The sequence below is a fragment of the Pipistrellus hanaki genome (assembly GCF_964339955.1).
Source record: "Pipistrellus hanaki genome assembly, chromosome: 12".
NCBI classification, from domain to species: domain Eukaryota; kingdom Metazoa; phylum Chordata; class Mammalia; order Chiroptera; family Vespertilionidae; genus Pipistrellus; species Pipistrellus hanaki.
In genome coordinates, this window is record NC_140514.1 from 14,579,815 (window position 1) to 14,585,814 (window position 6,000).

Genomic DNA, 6,000 nt, shown 5'->3' on the forward strand with positions numbered 1-6,000 from the left:
TTAATCATTGCCCCTTTATTTGTCGGAAATTGCAGACCCATTCCCGCCGTCCCAGCCCCAGGGTAGAGAGGCATTAAGTTCTTTCATGGCTGAGGATGCAAGAATTGGAGTCAGTTGGCTGAGCAGGGAAGAAGCCAGCAAAGGCGAGCTTGGCGAAGACTTGAGGGGGATACATGAATAATGGGGGCGGAAATCGCATCTGCTTCCTTCAGGGCTCCAAGCTGGCCCTGTCTTGAGGGGCTTTTTTGTTGTGTGTATGTGATTCCTAGAGGGTATTTGAGTAACTCGTGAAATCTTTAGAAAAAGTATGTCTGGGCCTCTCTCTAAGCGAGCTGTGTTTGCCTTTCTCCTTCGGGGCACCGAGAGTTCTCTCAGAGGGCCTTCCACGGGTTCTCGCAGGTGGACTGTGTCTGCTCCGCTCAGAATGACTATGTCGTCTCCTCTTTAAGGGGCTGTGATTTCTCCTCGCAGAGAGTCTGCGGCATCTCCTCTCAGAGGGACTGCGGCATCTCCTCTCAAAGGGACTTGGATGACTCCTCTCGGAGAGACTGTGATGGCTCCTCTGAAAGGAACTGTGATGGCGCCTCCGAGAGGGACTGTGATGGCGCCTCCGAGAGGGACTGCGATGGCTCCTCCCAGAGGGACTGCGATGGCTCCTCCCAGGGGGACTGCGATGGCTCCTCCCAGGGGGACTGCGATGGCTCCTCCCAGAGGGACTGAGATGGGGCCTGCTAGACGGACTGCGATGGGGCCTCCTAGACAGACTGCGATGTCTCCTCTGAGACGGACTGAGATGGCTTCTCCCAGAGGGATTGCGATGGCTCCTCCGAGAGGGACTGCGATGTCTCCTCGAAGAGGGACTGCTATGGCTCCTCGAAGAGGGACCGCTATGGCTCCTGCCAGAGAAATTACATGGGGTTCTTTCCCTATGGAAGCTGTGATGGCTTGATCTCTTAGGCATGAATATCTCTTTAAGGTGACTGTCTGAGGTTCTCTTCTTAGGGGTACCATGTAGGATTCTCCCTTGGGCCTGAACTCCGATTCCTCTTTTGGAGTTCTGGGACTCTGGGCTAGAGATTTCTTTTCTATAGAAGTTCTTCTTAGGTCTGCTGCCACTCTCATTTTGAACAGTATCCAAAGGATATCTGATTGTGGTGGCACTTTGGGAAACTCTGCACCTGGACAGTGGGAAAGGTGTGTATTGGAGAGAGCTATCTGTTTTTGGTGGTTGTGCTGAGCAGAATTGTTCTAATTCTTCCCATAGCATGCTCTGCTGTTCAGTGGTTGGGTCTGTTGGCTTTAGCTCGACAACTGGAATGCTTTCTCTTTCGACATCTCCTTCTAAACTATAGTCAGAGGCTTTTTGTTCTGGTTGGCAGTTTTTGCTTGACCACAAATGGTCCGCCCTTGTCCTGTGCTCAGGCTTTGGCCCAACAAATGCCATAATTCTGTGTGCGGTTTGGAATGCCTTTCTTAGTCCCTGAAAAAGCAGTTTAATGAATTTGGGTTGGGGGGGTTTCTTGGGGTGTCTTTTTAAAGAGTCAGTAGTTGTCTGAGATGCTCCATTTCTTTTCCCTTCCAAGTGAAATGATAATTTCCTAGAGGGACTCTGTATTATGGTTCTGCTGTTTGTAGAGAACTTTTTGTTTTGTGTTCTAAACCTCCTGTTGATTCTTTTCATTGGACATTTTGAATCATGGGTATTTTTGCTTCTCACTTTAGTCCACTCTTCATCCTGATTGCTTTCAGAGTCACTCTCTGATAACGAGTGAACTTCAGTGACTTCATAGTGCCCAGGCTCTCCAATATCTGTCCTTCCTTCTAAGTCATGGCTAATGTGGACTTGTACAGAAGCAGGAGACTGGGAAGACTGAGAAAGAAAATCTATTGAAGAAGTAGGACTCTTGGAAGCTTGATTACAGATTTTAGCTGGTGATACAGGGCTCCTTGGTGTCTTGGGCCTGTCTCTTCTATAATACTTTGGAACTTGGGATCTTTTTCCAATTCGTAACCTAAAACCCAGACGCAATCTAATCTCTCCATGGCCTTCAGGAGTGCTTACAAGGTGGAGCTGTGGGTAGATAAGAAGATAAGGTCCAAAAGTAGTCTGTAATTTATGACAATTAAATCCTGAACAGCGGCCACACTGTAGGCAGATAGGGTATTTTAGGACCAGACCTGAAGTGAGAGGTGGAGGTACATTGTGAGGTATTTGACTCCTTAACAGTTTTGCTGCTATTTTTAGTTGCAGATCTTTTAGCAATTGGAACTGTTCTGAGAGGTCAGTCTTAGACTGGGAAAGAAAACTTGGCTCGAGTGGGTGTTGGGACTCAAAATCCCTTGTCTGTGAATCTCTCTGTGAGTTCTCACTCTCTTCCACTGGAACAGGATCTTTCACAGTGAGAAATATATTGAAGGAAGACTCTTCTGACTCGTCTGGGTCAGGAAGCTGATCCCCTGTACATGAAACAGGAATGTGCTGAATGACTTCCTGGGGTGTATCATTGAGCTTTGAGTTTGTTTTCTTTATTCTCACTCTAGTTCCAGAGTATTGCTGTATTATGGAGGACATAGAACCACGTGTCCATATCCTTAAGGCCATTCTTTTCTCCTGACCATGGCATGAAGTATGTCTCTGAATGTAGTTTTTGACCATTGAAGCCTGAAAAATAGTTCCTCGGCCTGTCTCTAGCAGACTCTGGGAAAATTCCATCAATTCAGCAGGAACCCCAAATAAATTCTGAATAGATTGACAGGTATCAGCAGTAGACCTTTCTGTTAAAGATGTTTGAGAACAAAGCTTCCTTCCCATAGTGGTTCCCAAGACATTCCCCAACATTAGCATACTGGAGAGATACTTTCTAGGAAGTCTCTGCTTCCAGGAGTGACTCTCCCAGACATTCTGTTGTCTTCCCAGGACAGACCAGGTGAATCTTCTTCGAGCCCCTGATCCTGCCTGGAAGGTCTTAGATGGTGGTCTCCAGCTTTGTGGTGGATGTTGGGAGAGGCCCTGGAGTGAGTTCTCTAACTCTGCCACCTGCCTCAGTTGAATGCTCTCCTTAGATACGTTATACACCCAAGAGATCTCAGAGTGGGAGGTTTCTACAGAGTTTGTTGTCTTATCAGAGGGTTGGTTATGAAAGAACAAGGGAAAAGTTGAAGCAGGATCTATAAAGGACTCTTTAGGCTGCAAAATATCTGTCCAAATGTTTTTTATATCCAATGCTCTTGATACTTCTGCCATCTCAGAATCCCAAAGACCTAATTCAGATGTTTTGTTGACAGAACTTGAGATGATTGAGTTTGAAGAGTTGGGTAGAAGACTAGAGAAATAATTCCCTATTTGTAACTTTCCTGATGTTAACTCCTCAGATTCCCCCTTCTGATATACCTGTCTTAAATTCAAATCCTCAGATTGTATAACTCGAGGAGGCCTTATTTCTATACCTATAGATTTCATAGCCTGATCCCCTTGTTCATGAGTCAACGCTGTAGGATGCTTGAATGGAGATGTTGGCTGTGAGGTTAATTCTGCAGATTTCACTTCAATATTTGATCTTGGATTTAACTCCACAGATTTTACTTTTTGAAAACATGATTCTGGTGCAAACACATCACATTTTAAGTCCTGTATCTCAGAGCCTGAAATCAAGTTCACAGAATTTGCACCACAAAGCAATGGCTCTTTGTTTATCTTCACAGACTTTATATCTTCAAACAGTGGCTCTGGTACATATAACACAGATTTTGCACCATTTAGTTGAGGATCCAAAACAGAGTGCCCATCTTGTTGCTGTGACCCAAGGTGGTTCTGCAAAACTTGGCCTTCTGGAAACTTTATCCCCGGAGTTAATTTAGAAGATTTTACACTCTGCAAATGTGACCCAGGATTAAATAAAATAGACTTTGTGCCTTGAGATTCTGGCCCGGGGTTCAATTCAGAAGGCTTCATGCCTTGTATCTGTGGCCCTGGATTAAACTTTATAGAGTTCATGCATTGAAGTTCTGACCCTGATTTCAATTCAGAAAAATTCACACCTTGCAGCTTTGGGTCAGAGTTGAACTCTGTTGTTATTATATCTGAAGTCAATTCAAAAGATTTTATACCTTGCAAGGATTGCCTACGGTTACGTCTAGTAGAATTTACACATTGTAATTTTGTCCCTGTATTCAACTCACAAGGATTTTCACACTGCATCTGTAGCCTAGGATTGCATTCTAGGAACTTTGACCCTGGAATTAATTTAGATTTCAAACCTTGCCAATGTGGTCCAGGGTTGAGCACCATAGATGTTTCACTTTGAATCTCTGGATTCAATTCAGAAGATTTCATACCTTGATGTTTTGAAACTGAAGTTAATTCAGAAGAGTTCACACCTTGCAAATATGGCTCAGGGTTTGACACCATAAATTTGACGTTTTGAAGCTCTGGCCATGGATTTAACTTAGATTTCTCCTCTTGCCACCACTTTCCAGCATTGAACTCAGGAGATATCACACTGTGAACCTCTGATTCCAAGGTCAACTCAGAGGGTTTTGCAACCTGAAATTTTGGGCCATCGTTGACCTCTGTAGAGTTCATTATTTGAAGGTTTATTGACTCGGAGGATTCTGCATCTTCCAACTTTGTCCCAGATTTGAATTCCATAGATTTCATACCTTGAAGGTGTGTGCCTGGTGTCAACACAGACAATTTCCTATTGTGTGGGGCTGAGTTGAACCCCAAAGATTTAACATCTTTTACTTTTGTACCTGGAGTTGATTTAGATTTCATATTTTGCCACATTGGTCTGGTGATGAACTCCACATATTCTTCACTTTGAAGCTTTGTCTCTGGTGTTAACTCAGAAGTCACACCTTGTGACTGTGGAACAAGTTTTAACTTAACAGACTTCAAATCTTGAACCTTCCACCCTAGTGACAAATCAGATTTCTCACCTTGTCCCTGTGGTCCAGGGTTGAACTTCACAGGTTTCACTCCTTGAAGCTTCTTCCTCTGGGTTAAATCAGAAGGGTTTCCACCCTGTAACTTTGGACCATGACTGAACCCTAAGGTGTTCACATCTAGAAGCTTTGTCCCTTGAATTGACTCAGATTTTTTACTTTGTATGTGTGATTCAGAGTTTAAAAATGATTTCATTTCTTGAGGCTTTGTCACTTCAGAAGATTTTGTATCTTGAAAGTGTGGTATAAAATTGGACCCCAAAGATTTCTCATCTTTAAGCTTTATACCCATGATCAAGTCAGAACATTTTATATGTTGTAACGGTAGATCTGAGTCCAACACTACAAATTTCACACCTGGAAACTTCCCCCCCAGGGTCAATTCAGATTTCTCACCTTGTAATTTTGGACCAGGTTCCAATTCTACAGATTTCATATCTTGGAGCTTTTTTTTTTTAATCACTTCAGAAGATTTCATACTCTGCAAATGTAGTCCAGGCCTTAAATTCATACCTTTTACATCTTTAAGTTTTATATCCATGAGCAACCTAGAAGAATCTATATCTTGCAACTGTGGGCCTGTGAATTCTGCTGATATTGCTTTTTCAAGCTTTGTCCCCGGTATTAGCTTAGAAGATTTCACAACTTGGATCTGGGGGCCAGGGATTAATTTTTTATGTTCTATATCCTGAAGCTTTGTCTTTGGGGTCCCTTGAGAAGATTTCATACCTTGTAACAATGACTCAGGTTTGAAATCTATAGATTTAACATCTCGAATCTCTGTCCCTCCAGTTGATTTAGAAAAAGTTGTACCTTGCAACTGTGAGCTAGGATTTAATTCTGTAGATTCCATATCTTGGGACTTTATCTTAGGTGGAAACTTGGAAAATTTCAGACTTTGCTGCTGTGACCCAGCATTGAAATCCTCAGATTTCACACATTGAAGCTTTGTTTGAAGAGCCAACACAGATGACTTGACACTTTTCAAGTGTAGTAGAGAGCTGGACTCTATAGTTTTATCACTTTGTGACCCTTGGCTTAATACCCTGGATTTCA